We start from the raw sequence: 17,198 nt of genomic DNA on the forward strand, positions 1-17,198 counted from the left end.
GCCTTGGGTGGTCCCTTTGGCATACAAGTTCTTGTATCCAATTTGAATGATCATGACTTTAATATATACATATATGCTATGTTAGCTCTAGGCACTAACTATAACACCCCTGAGGACTTAATAGCATCTGTTTGCTGTTCTGATGATATTCATTGCAAGACACTAATTTGGTTAGTCAGTTCGTAATTAGAGTTACTTGAATTTCTGTAAGAAATTTACAGAACGAAAAATTTATTTTGAACTCTGACCACAACACTTTCATTTTGTGCTCCAAAATTAGCATTGCTTTTATATGCTTTTCAGAAAGTCAGTACAGCATGTAAATAACTTCTGACTTGATAGAAAATTACTTTCTTTGTGTGTACCTTAACATACAAATATGATTTATTCAGAAAACATATAGTATTTCCATCATTCACAGATCTTTTCAAGGGATAAACTATAGATAAACAACTAGTAAGTAACTCTAAGAACAAGTACTGCTAAAAATCTTTCTTGTATTAATTAAGACTTTATGCAGAATTATTAGTTGTTGGGGTTTTTTGGATGGGCAGGTGTATAAGGTTCCATAAAGCTGTGTAACTGTTTGTGTATAGAATAATTAAGAACAACAAAACATAAACATCTACTACCTAAAGCTTGTAAATGAGCTTCCAGGCACACTAATGAGTTCTAATTCCAATTCCTCTCCCAACCCTCTGCACTCCACTGAGGCCATATTGTGTGTGTGTGTGTGAGAGAGAGAGAGAGAGAGAGATATTTGGTGACTGATCAGCAGTTTTGAAAATCATGTCGCTTATTTGGATTCCTAAATACTGATGTAAAAGCCTAACTTTTGATTCCCGTTTTGAGAAATCTTGGCCTCTGTGGGAAACTATATCAAATATAAATATTATGGTGATTGCCACTAAGTATCAACATTTGCTATACAGAAGTCATTAACTCAGTCACAATATTAGTTATTAAAAATAAATATAATAATTTTGACAAGTAATGTCAGTTCAAAGTGTGCGGTGCTTCACTGAGATGGACTATGACTCCTCTGTTTCATCTGGCATTTGAGGAGAGAGAAGTGGGGGAGCATATGGGAAGATTATGGTATAAATTGATGTATGGGGTGTATTCATTTTTTATTGTTAGCTGCTACATGGTAGGACCACTGAGTTGATTGTACTGAATATTTTGTTTTGTAATTCTAAATAATTAGCTGGGTACTCAGAGTTAGAGCTAGTTGGAAAAAAAACTTGATTGAACCATTTTCCTTTGGAAAAATGCTTGTCCATTGAAATCAAAATATTGGCTGACATTTTGGTTAGCAGAAAAACAAACAAGCAACCCCTACCTCCCCCCCGCCCCGGACACAAAAACAAACAAAAGAAATGCTGACAATATCATAACATCCTATTGCAATGTTTTTGAAACAAAACATTTCAAGTTTTAATTTTATTTTATTGTATATTTTAATATAATTATACAATAAAATGAAGCCAAAACGAAAACTTTTTTTTTTCAAAATTTCCCTTCATGTAGAATTAGGAAATGGTCAGTGATGGTTTCAACTAAAAACAAAACCAAATTTCAAAAACTCAAAATCCTTCATGAAATAGTATTTCTGTTCTCCACATGGCTCTACTCAGAGCATATGTACAGATGCTTTATATATATTATTCTAACTTGAAAGGAAAAAAAATAGCCTTGAAAAATGGATTACTATGCTGATATCTTCAAGCTAATTAAAATGAAACAATACAACAATAAAACATTCAACTTCCTGCAGACCCATTTTTTCCCTTGTATAGATTATGTAGGAGGCCAGACTAGATGGTCGTAACACTAACTGTAGCATTTCACCCATTAATCCAGGGATCGGCAACCTTTGGCACGCGGCTCGTCAGGGTAAGCCCCCTGGTGGGCCGGGCTGGTTTGTTTACCTGCCGCATTTGCAAGTTTGGGCGATCGTGGCTCCCACTGGTCGCGGTTCACCGCTCCAGGCCAATGGGGGTGGCAGGAAGCAGTGGCCAGCACATCCCTTGTCCTGCACCACTTCACGCATCTCCCATTGGCCTGGGACGGCGAACCGCAGCCAGTGGGAGCTGCAATCAGCTGAACATGCGGACGTGGCAGGTAAACAAACCAGCCCGGCCCGGCCCACCAGGGTGCTTACCCTGGCGAGCTGCATGCGAAAGGTTGCCGATCCCTGCATTAATCTCTGTGTGAAGCCCATAACTTCTGTTTGAACTATCTTAAAAAAGACATCCAATTTTGATTGAAAGACTTCAAGTGATGATGAATCCACCATGTACCTAGGCATGTTGCGCCAATAGTTAATTACCAGCACCATGAAAAGCGTGGGCTTTATTTCTAGTATCAAATTGTCTAGTGCCATTGATCAGATATTGTTCTGTCTTTGCTAGAATAAAGAGCCCTTTACTCAGAATTCTTCTATCTGTAGATACTTACAGACTGTGATCAAATCACCTCTTAACTTTCTCTTGATTAAACTAATTACACTGAAAATCACCACCTTGCACTTTAAGTGTGGAGCGGCGGGAAGGGGTTTGTCTGGCTGTCCAGGAGAAAAGAGCAATGCTTTCTGGCTTGGGGGAGGAGGGGAGACATAAAACTGCTGGAAAAGCAGTCAGCATGGTGGCTCACCATGACTCACCACCTAGGAATGAGGGGTTTAAAAAGATCAGCCTGGGCCTGGATCCTCCTCTCATTCATTCCGAGCAGGCTGTGCAAACAGAGGCTTCAGTGCATGGCTTGCTGCAGAACCACGTGCAATCAAATATTGAGTGGGGATAGTGGTGGTAGAGGGGAACCCCTTTCCCATTTCAGGACATAAAAAACAGGCAGGAATTGGACACAGTGGCTTGGGGGAGTGGGCACAGGTTCCTTGCTCCATAGAACCCCCCATGTGGAATCAGTCCAGACGGTGAACAGGAACAGCAGGGGGGGAGCAGCCCCTTCCCCATTTCAGACTATAGAAACAGGGTGGAGTTGGGACATGGTGGCAAAGGGGAGCAGAAACCCTATGTGTTCAGCTTGGAGACCTGTTTTTTAAAACAAAACAAAAAAAAGGAAAAAGAAACTTCCCTGCCGCAACGGCAGGGCAGCAGGGAGAGGGCAAAAAATAATGCTCAGTCCCTTCCAAATAGAGCCAGACAGTGTCAGGTAGGGGAAGGCAGGAACCTCCCCCTCCCCCTAAATTGCTACAGGAGGGTGAAGGAGGGCACTGGACCCAACACAATTTCGCATATAGCCCATACAAGGGGCGGGGGGTGTGGGAAGAAACCTCCCACTCTTCTTTGGCAGGTAGGAGAGGCTCTGGGCAGCTCATTTCAGCCCCAAAAGGCAGTCCAGACAATTAAAGGGGGAGGAAAGCTTGCTCCAGCAGGGAACACAAGGCCCTAGGGGACTATCTCAGACCCAAGTGGGGTCTCCATAGAGGGCCAGAAGAGAAAGACAGAGGAGGAGAGAGAGAGAGTTCAAAAACAAACAAAAAAAGAACACCCACTTTCCAATCTGGGAAAGCAGTGGTTGGGCTGGACTGGGGGATAGGAAGTGCATAGGAGGCTACAAGCCATTCCCAGTTTCAGTCAAGGAAACAGAAGGGGCAGGAGCTGGTAAGCAGTCTCAGCATGGCTCCAGGGGGACACAGAAAGGGGCAAGGAAGGGGTGCACAAAAGGGAAGGCTTAATTCTTCTTTTCCACTGGCACCAGTGGAATGGGGTAGCAATAGGAGAACAGATTAACAAGGGGAGGTAGAGTTCATTAGAGGGGGTATAGGTAAAAGAAGGAAAAGGAGGGGGGAGCGGGTCCCTCCCATAGCAGCTGCAATGTACATAGATATTTAGGGAATCATGGTGCAGTTTTTTCCCTGCTGTAGCCAGAACACAATGGAATGCGGGGAATTTGCCTCTCCCCCTACCCCCACAGTTAGCTTCATTACCACAGGAACCCAGAAAGCAATCAAATCACACCCTGGGCAGACACAGTGCAGTTGGTTGGCCCCAGGGCAATCCAGGGGCAGAATCTGTACAGCAAGCGCAAGTGGCTGGGAGAGCCTAGGGTAGTGCACCGGAGTTTCAAAGTCAGCCTATCAGGCTTGGGGAAATGGGGGCATACTCGAGTATTTGCTCACCCGAGTGTACTGGATTGTCACATACAGCCTATTGGGCTTGAGGAATTGGGGGATCCAGGTGCAGCTCTTGCTCACCCAACTGAGATAGCGGCATCTGGTGGGGGGGCCAGTTAGCATGGAGCTGATACAATTAATTAAATGTATCATGTATGAGGTTGTTTCCACAGCACTGCATGCTGTACAAAGCAGAACAGGTCATGCAGATCCAGTACATCCTGCTCAGGTGATTTCAGGAGCAATGGTTGATGAACAGCAGGGATTGCCATCCATGAACCCAGACAAATGCTGTTCATTGTAGGGAACCTTGGCGTAGAATGGTTGTCAGTGTGGTCCAGAGATCAGTGCCACCACGCACGTGGCACAGCTTTGAGAAAAATTATAATGAATTCATACAATTTGAGGAGCAGGAAGGCCAGTCGACAGTGTGGCCCATTACAGAGGAACAGGTGCTGCGGTACATGTTTTTATTGGCAACCTGTCAACTGGCATCCACCACAATTTTGAATCGCCTTTCGGCCATTACATTTGTCAGTAGGCTAAATAGCTACCTAGATCCTTGTGGGGGTTTCTTAGTTCGAAGGTTTTTGGCAGGATGGTCATGTAGCAGTGGACCTATGGAGGATTCCCATTGTTTCATCAGGGTTTCCACGCTCAGGGACCTCCTTCACATCCTCGGTGTCCCTATTCAGGGCAGCATTCTTGACAGCATTTTTTGGTCCTTTCAGGATCAGTGAGTTAGTGCGTGGGTCCATCATGGATTCTATGGGAAAGGCTTTGGAATTTTGTGACATAAGCTAGCACAACCATGCAGTGATATTACACTTGCAAAGGTCAAAGACTGATCAAGTTGGCGGGGGTGCATTTGTTACCCTATTGGATCTGCCTCGTTCTGGTGTTGAGGGCCTATGTGGCAATACGGTGGAAGGGAGAAGGCCCCTTTTTTGTACATGGAGAAGGGAGTCCCCTCACAGCATATCAATTGATTACCATGTTGAGACGGGAGCTAATGAGGTTGGGGCTGCCAGTCCATTAATTTGGTTCCTACTCATTCCAAATAGGGGCAGCCATGGCAGCAGCACAAATGGGCATGGAAGCAGAGGCTATTCAGGCAATCGGGCGCTGGCAGTCTAATGCATACCCATCATATGTAAGTCTGCAGGTGGAAAATCAACATTAATCGGTTGTTCTCATTTCAGATATGGTATGGCTGGTTATACACATGACGGTATAATTCTGTGGGCACAGTATTGTGTTTTGGGTGCATAGGCATACATCCAGGTTGCCCGAGGGCTCCCAGCTGGGATTTGGTGGCGAAGCATTACTCAGTTGGCACGCACGCAGGGCATGTTATGGGATTGACTGATACCACTGTTGTATGCTGTGCGGGCATGTCAGCGGCCACCAGACATATTGGTGATACACCTGGGAGAAAATTATCTGGGAACACTTAAAGGGGTGGAGTTAATGCTTCGAACTAGGAGGGACCTGATGCAGATCCTGGCCATTTTTTTCCAGGCATTAACATTGGTCGGATATGCTTCAGCGCAGTGTCTGGTGGGGTGCCATGAACCCCGCCAGCGTGGACAAAATCAGGAAGTATGTGAAAGGGAAGTGGCCAAATTCTTGTTGCCCTTGGGGGGGGGGCAGTAATTTTACATCCTGGCATATTCTATGGGGCACTGGAGTTATTTCGGGAGGATGGGGTGCACATGTCTGATTCAGCTGCTGCCATATTATTGGCTGATATAAAAGAGGGCATTGGGAGATGTCTGGGAACCCAGCTGGGAGTGGGGAGGAGGCAGCCAAGTTAATGGCTGGCGTCTCCTTGTGGTGGATGTTCAGTGCAGGTACTCCATAAATTAAGGCACAAAAGAACGGATAAATGGCTTGGAAAAGGAACAAAGGAGAGGTGCTTGGTAATTGAGCGAGCTGGGAGCAGTTGGGGACTCCTCTGATTGGTACAGCAGTGAGCCAACCCCCCATCATTATAGTCCACCTTAACCCCTCCTATGAGGGTCGGTAAGGTTCCGGCAAGGGAATTGCTGAAGGGACCTGGATGAAAAGTGGGTGGATCTAGTGGAAGCCCCCCTCTGGAATTGGCTGGAATTGGAGGTTCCCGGCACTGGATCTGCTGGAGGGACATAAACAGAAAGCATCCTTTTTAATGAGTGGACATGAGGATTTGACATGGCATTCCAATAATGGTCTTACTGATGCAGTGGAAATAACACCTTCCTAATCTTATTCAATAATCTGTGCTTATATATATACACCTTATGTTAGCCTTCTCAGCCACAACATCACACTGGGAACTCATGTCAGTTGGTTATCCACCATGACCTCTAAGTCCTTTTTGGCATTAATTATGTTAACATTCTTTAATTATTTGTTGATTACATCCAGTATTTGCCTTTCCTTGAGCTTGCCCTATGGGATTTCCCCAGCATTTCAGGATTTGTTAAAGGTGGTCCAGAAAGCTCCATGGACAATTTTTTTAAAACAATTATTGGGTTCAACTTATTTGGCCCCAGAGATTTAAAAAGAAATTATATTTTGTAGTTGCACGTTAGTTGGCCCTAAGTTTCTGTTGGAATATCAAGAACTTCGTTATCACTGAAAGGTGACAATACATATTATAGCTTCTTGCCACATACAGAACAGAAATATTTATTGAACACTTCTGCTTTTTCTGCATCTTTCCTGATAACAGACCATTGCTAGGATGTCTTTTGTTCCAATATATTTAAAAATTCTGTCTCCTTGTCCTTAACCCTGCTGTCTGGTAGAACATATTGTCATGAAATAATGTTACCATACTGGCAGTGCTCTGACATAAAAACAAGAACATTTATTGCTTAGACTGACTTATGTATATAGAAGATATAAAAAAGGTCTTGAACAAATGTATAATACTGATGTTATATTCTTTGTATGGCACAATACCAAGGCACACTCACATGTCTCTTAACTCTAGTGTCCTTGGTTTTGTCAGACTTTTAAATTTGTTTCACATACCTCCATTTATTTTTTTTCCCCCTGCATAACAGAAACAGTTCAATAATGTAGCTGATCAAGCGTGGGTGAATAAGTGTCCATGACCACACAAGATCAGTCCCTTGTGCGATCACAGTAAATTGCATTTATTTATACAAATATGAATGCATTAAAAACTCCCAATGAAATAAATATCTAGACTGCTTCCTTATAGCTTCATCTGAGAATTGTAATAACATTGATCCCAAAATATTTTGTTATTATATACAAAAACCCTACATTAAAGTAAAATTATCTAGGCTACAATGTCAAGCATCTGAAAATTAGGAAATGCCAGATTTACACTTGAGCATGGAACCTTTTTTGTGTGTCCCTTCTGTATGCTGAATAAGGTGTTCTGTGGGGAAAAAAATGGTATGCGATCATGTAATTAAAGACTGCATGATAAGGCACATGCACAAAGGGCCCAAATTAAGGTTGCACAGGAAAAAAAATCTGGCATTTCCTAGCTTTAAAAAAAAAATGCAATATGTAAAACTGTGGTGCTTCCCTTTTGTGCACTAGCAGGATTAGAGACCTGAACTTTCAGCACTCCAGGACAGACTTCCACCACTGTAGCTATGAGACTAAGTACATTGCCTGGCTTCAGAAGGAGGATGTTATTTCTAAGGGGAAATGGGCCTCTGGAACAACATTTTGGGTCCAGAAGGTATTCAGAGGGAGCTCTTCAAAGCTCAGCTTTGTCTCTTCCTCCACATCAGAAAGGAGGGGGGGATCCTGCCCAATTTTCTTCCCACACCTCAGAAAAAAGGAATAGAACACTGGAATCCTGTGTCCAGTTTAGAGGATGTGGTTGGGAATGGGTGAGCCTGGCCTGACTTTATTCCACCTACCACACCTGGTCAAAGAGTTCTTAAGTGTTCTGAGTGCAGTATGCTGCTGCTGATGCCACCAGACCCATCTGCTGCTACTGTTTTGATGGTGTCACAGGCCTGGCTCTTCAGAAAGTTTGTGTTCAGTTATTACTTGCCAAAATTTTCCTGAGGCATGCAAGCCAGATCAGCGTAATGGGACTTTTTGTCAGTGCATAAGTTAGTTAAACCTGAATGGAAAAGCCACTTCTGTAGCCTGAGGACTTTCTTTTCGCCAAATTTCAAAACCCTGTTTCAAACAACAGAGGTGTAGGAGCTGTATAATAAAAGGTCACAAGTATCTGAGATGATGGAAAGTGGTAGGCCCCCCAACTATAGAGGCTGCTACCAGATCTCCCTGTGGTAATAAATTACTTTTGTTAGATTCCAGAAGCAAATAAATAAATAAACAAAATGTTGAAAATGATTTTTCTTCAATTCCAATTTTCAATGAAAACATATTTCACTGAGGAAAAAATGACCAGATCTAGCTGTACTTTAATTCTCTCTATATGTTTTTGATAGAAGGCCACCTCTGACAAGCAACCAGGAGGTTGGCATTTATTATAATATAATATAATATAATATAATATAATTAATATTGGCTAGTTACTGCCAACACCAGTTCAAGTAGGGATTAGGCCTTATTGTGAGGGTAGTGCTACTGGTGGTCCCTGTGTCACAGTGTGTCAATGACCCCAAATTGCGTTCAACCAACCATATTGATGAACCACATTTCTGTATTGCCAATGTCGTCTAGAGTGATGGTAATTCAGAGGCTAAAAAATGAGACTAAAGAGTGTTTGGGAATCATATCACTTGTCAAAATGATCCATTATCCAATTAAAGCTAGTTAGGGGTGTGATATTTCTAGAGAGGACATCCAAAATACCAGAACTCACTGCTCTGAAAGTAGATTGGTTAATCAAAACAGAAGCATACAGTTATGTGTTGCCAGAAACTAAGAGTTCTATTTTTGAAGTATTAAGAGCCAATTTAGTATGACACAATTGTGGATGGATCTTATTCAAATAATGACAGAATAACACAAGAAAATCTGGTGGTGAACCATGTATAAAATAAGCCTAATATTCAATTTTCAGCATAGTGAGCCTGTGCTTGAAATAAAAGTAGGTATCAATATTGACTGATGGAAAAATGAACTGGAAATTAACCGAAAATCCTTGTAATCAAGTTATGGTTGTTGATTAGCTAGCTTTTGTTACAGGAGGGAAAGACAGTTGGCAAATACAAGCATTTGAATGATTTACTATTAATGGAAACAAAGGTTATAGTGTTTAAAACTGATTGTTTAGCAAACTGTATCGCTGCAATAAATTCCAAAAAACATTTTTTCCAGCAACCTATTGCAAAACAGTCTAACTTATTATATTCCACTCCTATAGCACTGCTATAGTTTATGATCTGTCACTGTTTCCATTACAAACCGAGTTTTCAGGCATTTCATGAAAGCAAAAACATTAGAACTTTACCGCTTCTGAAATCTTTGCCCGATTCTATAATTCCAACATTTTTTTTCTTTTAAATGGCATTTACAAGCTCTTAATTCATCATGTGAATATGATATTTCCCTCTTTTTTTGTTTCAGAGTGGTAAGATTAATAACAGTGAAAATTATATCTAATGCACAGACAGAAACTTTCTTTGCAAAGACTTTAATAGGCATACCAACATAATATGGGCTTGATTGTCACTTTATGATCTACCCTGAGTAAGGAGACACATATGGTTTTGATGTCACAGGATCAGACTAAGTCACAACTTGCCTCCCAGTCCTTCCTCTGTTCCAGTCATGAAGTCAAGTGCAATGGGCTTACACGTGATGAAAAACATGACAGATGGTGCTTTAGTACAGCTATGCTAGTCAGCGACTTGCAAAGGCACAATCAAGTCTCTCCACATCCCCTACCCTGCTCTTTCCTATCCACCTGCATGGCAGAGTGAAGGTGGTGCCTTGGAAGTGGGCTCTCCATGGCAATGATTTCCCCTCCTTTCTGCAATCTGTAGTATAGGTAGCATGCACAAGGGGACCTTAAGTCCCCTTACTTCCTGGTATTGTTACAAAGGTAGTGATGATCTACCGCAGAGTAATAGTTCCAGACCATGTCATTATTCCTGCATGGAGAATTGTACAGTGAGACCCAATGCTCAGCCCATGCAGTTCTCATTGCAGTATCTGTGCCTAAGGGAGCTCAGCTTTGCCCTCACATGAGTGCAGCTGCTATAGACATCACAGAGAGAAGTAACTTCTGACACCACTAGTTACTATTACACCTTCCTCTAGAAGGGTGCTATCTGCTCCCTGTCAGCTCACCTGGTCTGTGTTGCCAGCTGCTGGAGTAGGCCATAGCTCCTCATAGTGCCTGGTTCCTTTAGAGCCAATGGGGCATATATTTCTTTGAGGTGAATATTGAAAGAAATCTATTCACTACTTTATAATTGTTCTTGCCTTCCTATTCTCTTCTACCCACACAGCTTTACAAGGACCATGGACAGTTTGCCATTACTATGCAGTTAGGTAGATAGCTTTAAAGTGAGCAATGTTTTTCTAAATAATCAAGTTAATGGTATTTCAGACTACATAAGAGATTAGGCTAAATTTTCTTCAGAAGAACTAGCATCTTATGGAGACAATTACTTCATTTTATCATTTATTTTTTGTGTGATGTTATGATTAGCTATCATGTCATGTTATATCTACTCATTGTATGCTGAATAGATTTAAGTTGTACAATTACAGAAATATATGATTGATCTGTAGTCAGAAGGGTTACACATTAGGTATAGAAAGTAGGGCTGAAATGCAAGGCCTACAATCTGAAGGCTGTAAGTTTTTAGTTTAGTCATACCAGGCTTTAGGCTTAAGAAATGCTTGACATAAGTGACCAAAAAATGACCCTATGCCACAAGATTATGGGGAAAGATGTGCTAATGGGTAGTATTGTGAAAAATGAACTCTAAGATTATTTTTTTATTACAATATACCCGGTAGTCACATTTTTCTAACATGCACCCTAATCGCAGAGTGCACACTATGTGCGTAAATGCTAATGCAAATAAAGGGAATTATAACCAAGTTATGAAAAACAGAATACCCCAATATTTAGAGGGGACACAGTACAAATAAGTAAGGCCACAGTTTTGTCATGGAGGTCATGGAAGTCACGGAATCCACGACTTCCAGAGACCTCCATGGCTTTAGCCCACAGCGGCTGGGAGCTGTGGGGTACCCCACCAGGTGAGAGGTAGTGATGAGCTCTGAGCTGAGCAGCTCCCAGCCACCACAGGCAGTGGGGACCCCCCAGAGCTCTGAGCCACCATGGGCGGTGGGGGACCCCACAGCTCCTGGCTGCCTTGAGCATCAGGGGGCAGCAGGGTGGGGGCCTCTGGAGCTCTGAGCTGTGGCCCCTGCAACTACCCAGCCTCCGTGGGCAGTATAGGGACTTCACACTCCCTATTTTCTCATGGATGTTTTTAGTAAAAGTCACAGACAGGTCACTCTTCTTTATTGCCTGTGACCTTTTTGTAGCTTTTACTAAAAATATCAGTGACAAAATCTTATCCTTACAAATAAGGAAAAAGAGGGTGGACACCTTTATGCACACGTGCAGAGTGTAGGTGTAAGTCAGAATCATAAGATAAAAGATGGCTCTCAGATTGGGTAAAATGTGTTACTTACGGGAAAACTCTCTCTACTGATCAAATAACAAGGCATCCATCAGACTCTGAGAATATCGTGAAGCATGTGAGTATGATTTATTTGTAACTTTTGCATAGGTCTTTATAAGATTTCTATATGCTTGGGCAATTCTAACTTTAATTGTAACTTTAATAAAACTTTTAAAATAGGCTAAACCTTGTACTTGTGAATGTATGTGTGGTCACTATCCTTGGTCTTTGTGTGTTCCTAGAAGCTCTAAATCTGAAGCAAGTAGCAGAGCTGCGTTTCAACTCTGTTGTGCTTGAAACTGTAGCAACTTAGTGTGGTGTAATGTAACATTACTAAATATACTTCAAATAAAATAAAAAGCTACACTTAAATAACATTGTTGCCTTATAACCCATTTTCTGGATCCATATTTCTGAAGTTTCCATCAGTTAAAAGTTTAGAACAATTATTCAATAACCTCCCACATTATAACTGAGATTTCCCCCCCCCACACACACACACTTTAACTGCTTTGGTACTAAATTTTGCAACTTAATCACTTTGCAAAAGAATATCCTCACATTTAATTGAGATCTTTCCCTAAATTAATCAGTTGGTTAAAGAAATGTTTGATGAGTAACACTCGCTTTTACAGAAGGCTACATAGTCTGACTACTAAAGGAAAATTAAGTTTAAGTAATTATTAAGTTTAAGATAATCATTTAACTTTAATGGTTTATTTGACTGTTCTTAAACAACACATTAAGATGATCTATCATTTTCTATTCCCACAAGTAAGTCATCAAGGAGAGTTTGCCAACTAATAAAAAAGTCCTTAAGTATATTAATCAATCCTGAGAATATGTAATATTCTAATTGATATAGTCATCAAATAGGTATCTGGCCGTCTCTGAGATACACTCAGCTCTTTGCCTTCAGAAAGGAACTGTAATGCAGGTCATTTAAACTGTGCAACATCTAAATTTTAAGGAACATATTTTGAGCTGAATAAATTGCTTAAGTCAATGGATCTGTCTTGATTCAGATGATCTGAGAAACTGATCCTAAGAATACATGGGATTTAAGTGGTTCAATCTGTGGAGTAAAGTGCTACTCAGCATGAGAAGTGGTATGAGAAACTGACTCATAATGTGTTCTTCAACAATAATGAACAAAACACCATATGAAGCTTAATTCTCCCTGGTGTTACTCTGGTTGTATAGCAGTACAACCCCACTAAGATTAATGGAGTTAGACACTAGTTTAATCCTGGAGTAATGTAGCAGTGACTGAGGCCAGAACAGAATTTTAAGCTATCTTTATATTTAACATTTACAACATGTCAGAAATGTACTTGCATCTGAGTTTCAAAAAGATTGTGCATTAGAGATTTTTAAAACAAAAAGTAGTAAAAATGAAATTACAAAATACACATAAAAAGGCATATGCTCAAAAAATAAAACCATAAGCAACAGGGGCTGTTTTTAAAAAAACATTATTTACTTACCCTTCCAATTTATTTTATTATGAATCTAAAAAATCCACTTCCCGCAAAGACAATGTTGAACTCATCAATCTTTCTAGCACAGAGGTGTTTTTCAAAAAAACAAAACAAAACATATTTCTTTGTGCAAATATTCCAGCCTCATGATACCAAAAATAAGTCTTTAGCCCTAGTCTTATCATGAATCTCCCATCCCAACAATCCTAACATAATGATTCTTCTGCCATCAGTCTACAAGATGAATACACATACTGCACCTCAGACTGCACCTTGTCATTATTTTTTTTTATTCAGTTTTTCAAAGTAAAAAGGGGGCCAACGAGGGGGAAGGCTTCTTAAATCCAGAGCTCCAAAAATTATTGTTTAGTCTTTTTTGTGTCCCTCAGACTAACTAGCATATAGTATATTATATATTGAAATTCCCAGTATCCTAGATAAAGAGTACCATGCTAAAAAAATAGCAACAAAAAACAACAACAAAACCCCCTTAATTCACATGATATTTTTTGATAATGTTAGAGAAAGCTGTTCATTAGAGATCAGGAAAAGAGTAGGTAACATTTTCAAACATGCATAAGTGACATAGGTCCAGATTTGTAAAAATATTAAGGTGTTGCTCCTGTCAGCATTGCAAGGCCTCAAGTGATTTAGGAGCCTATGTCTTACTTTCAAAACTGACTTAGGGGCTAGTTCCAATTTAGGCATCCAAATCACTTTGTGAATCTAGCCTTTTGGAGCCTAAGTCTGATTGAAATCAATAGGACTTAAGTGCCTAATTGCTCAAAAAGTTTGTAAATCTTATTAGATGCCTATCTGCATTTATATGTATAACCCTTCCCCCTCCCACCCCCGAGTATGGTGCTCTGTTCCCTCTAGTGCAGGGGCTCCCAAAGTTGGTTTGCGGCTTGTTCAGAGTAAGCCCCTGGAGGGCTGTGAGATGCTTTGTTTACCTGAGCATCCACAGGTACGGCCGCTCGCAGCTCTCAGTGACCACAGTTTGCCATTCCCGGCCAATGGGAGAGGACTCTCAGGTAAACAAAGTGTCTTGCAGCCCACCGGGGGCTTACCCTGAACAAGCCATAAACCAAGTTTTGGAACCCTGGCTCTAGTGGCACTGAGACCACTGAGAGATTAATGGGTCTGCTACAGCCTTAGCTAAGGTCCATGTAGCTCATGAGCTTAGGTCTCTTGGTGTTACATATGCACCTATATACCTTTAAAAACCTGGTCCTTAAGTACTTGTGAAAATTTTACCATAGGCCTCATTTTCATCTTACTTACACTGTTTTTACACGAGTGTCATTCCATTAGTTTCAGTGGAGATGTACCTGATTTAAACTGATGTACATGAGATCCACATCATGCCATTACACTGTTCTGAACAAGTTCAAAGTCTTTCAAATCCAAAGGGATTGTGATGAATACAGTAGAAAATGATGCATTTCATCCACTAGCAACAAATTTAAAACAGCTTTAAAAATCAGAGGAAGCTGAAGGTTTCATTTTATCATCCGTGCACCATAGTGCACTTAGATTCATAAAAATAAGACAGTAAAGGCATATGGAGTTACAACATCTATCCCTCTGCCAGTACAGGATTGTTCCTTAATATCTACAAAACAATGCCAGTGCTGGCAGGAGCAAGGTTACCTGCATTACCTTAGCATTATGCTTCAACCATAGCTAAACAGACTACCACAAGAGATAAAAAAGATAGTTCAGTCTCCAAGGCTCACAAACATCAAAATGATTTTTATACTTAGGTTGTTTAGTTTTTATCCTTTTGGTACATGTGCATTTCAGGATGCAACATCAGGGAGATTAAAAGAAGAAAATAAAAGTGACTATGAATTTTACCTTCCACCCATTTTTTAAAAGTACAGAACATCCTGGCAGCTGAATACTTCATAACTATCCTTTGAATGTCCTCCAACATCAAATACTAGAGAGAAATCATGTTTTTCTTTACTTTTGCAAGTGATACTTATATATGATAGTAGAACATCAAAGTCTTTATAGAAGACATAGAACTAGCCAATCAGTGCTGGACTGGGCCCCGATTCAACAAAGAACTTTAACATGTGCTTAAGTCTTATTAAAGTCAGTGCGATTTAAGCATGTGATTAAATTCAAGCATATGCTTAAATGTTTTCCTGAATAGGTATAGCATGCTAAAATAAGATCTGTGTGATGTGACGGTTCTACTATAAAAAAAAAATGCTTGTCCGGAAGTTTTTCCAATCATGACAAAATTCAAAATGAAGCTGGCTTCTCTTTTGGAAACAGACTTTGGCCGTGTCTCTATTAGCACTCATGTCAGCAAAAGTTATATTATTCAGGAGTGTGAAAAACACACACATATATTATGCTGGCATAAGTGGTAGTGTGCACAGCTCTATGTCGGAGGGAGAGCTTCTCCCGCCGATATAGCTAGCGACACTCATAGGGGGTGGTTTAATTATGTTGATGAGAGCAGCATAGAGCAGCTACATGAGAGATCTTACAGTGACACAGCTGCAGCAGTACAGCTGTGCCACTGTAAGCTCTGTAGTGTAGACATAGTCCTAGAATTATAGACATCTAGCCACTTTTGCTTTTGAAAGCACCTGAAGATCAATGAATTGGCTTATATTAAGCTATTTTTTTCAAATAAAAGGTTTACTAAGGTGATTCTTTTAAAAAATACATGATTTTTGTTAGTAATACAAAATATGAAAGACACAATAGAAGATGTACAATACATGAAATAACACAAAAGTACTTCAGTTTTCAATAAAAATACTATACAATAAGTATGAAGGTAAAAAAGGAAGAACGAGAGATTTCAGTAGGAGTTGTAGGTGCTTAGCACCTCACTGGTGCCCTGATCAGTGTGTAGGATTAGGCCAATTGATTATATCATCCTAGAGCTCTTTAGTAGAACTGGCTTGGAATTTTCCTTCACATGATTTTTCAACATAAAATGTAACTTCTACAAATTTGAAATTGTCCATGGGAAAATGTTGATTTTGTTAAAATTTTGGGAAAATTGAAATGTAATATTTTGTTTTGGGTCAATTTGACCTAAATCAAAATATTCTGATTTGTTGAACTGACACTAAACTTTTGTTTTGAGATGATTCAACATTGACTGTATATCCCTATTGTATGCATTGTTTCATGGAAGTTTTAGTTCTGGTGTTTTATGCCCCCGTTTTCTCCTATGGGCTGAGCTCCCCAGCTGGACTATGCCTCCAGTGATGCAATGTGGTCTCCCCTCTAGCTGAGCCATTGTTGCATCATAGGAATCTCATGACTATGGGTGCATCATAAAAGATGCAGTCTCATCAGGAAGCCCCAACCATAGATGGCACATGCACCCAGACTTCAGCTATCAAGAGGCAATGTGGCACCATAGGGAAGTGCAGTTTAATGACTCATAACAAAACATTTTGGGTCATTTCAGCAAACTGAATATAAATATTTTGATTAGGAAGTTTCATTTTGATCCCAAATGCTGAAAGGATTCATTTTGCCATTTCCAAATGCATTTTTGGGAAAAAAAATTCCAGGCAAAAAAATTATATAGCAAATTTTTATCCCAATTTGGGATGAAAAAAAATATATGTTGAAATATCAGAATTTCATGCAGGACAAAACAATCTGCTCTATTCATTATAGTCCCAAATTTCTCCAATCCATAATATTGAACCAAATTGCCGTGGTCACTGATTTAAAAATATTCTCGGCCATTCTTTCAAGATAGACAGTGTAGAGCATCTGCTTGAAACACTGAGTGTTGATTCCTTCTCTCTCACTGTCTTGTAAGTAGGTATACCGTATTTATTTTGAATGCAGGTGTTATTGGCAAAATAGCATTCTCCAAGAAAGGTGGTTTTTTTTAAAACGAAAACACATGATTTCATGTCTGTGAAAAGACAGAGTTAAAACTCTTGACAAGAGCAGCAGATGATGATAGAAATTTGGAAATAACAT

The 17,198-nt window shown here is 40.3% G+C and overlaps 1 long non-coding RNA gene across 1 annotated transcript in view; it reads right to left on the bottom strand.

Annotated features, from left to right (window-relative positions):
- Positions 1-4,736: 4,736 nt before the first annotated feature.
- Positions 4,737-17,198, bottom strand: part of LOC123357910 — a 69,289-nt gene continuing 56,827 nt past the window's right edge. Inside the window, exon 4 of the long non-coding RNA XR_006575620.1 lies at positions 4,737-6,275. This is a non-coding gene — a long non-coding RNA (uncharacterized LOC123357910). The remainder of the gene's footprint in view (positions 6,276-17,198) is intronic.

Source organism: Mauremys mutica, chromosome 1, assembly GCF_020497125.1.
Source record: "Mauremys mutica isolate MM-2020 ecotype Southern chromosome 1, ASM2049712v1, whole genome shotgun sequence".
In the NCBI taxonomy this organism is placed as follows: domain Eukaryota; kingdom Metazoa; phylum Chordata; order Testudines; family Geoemydidae; genus Mauremys; species Mauremys mutica.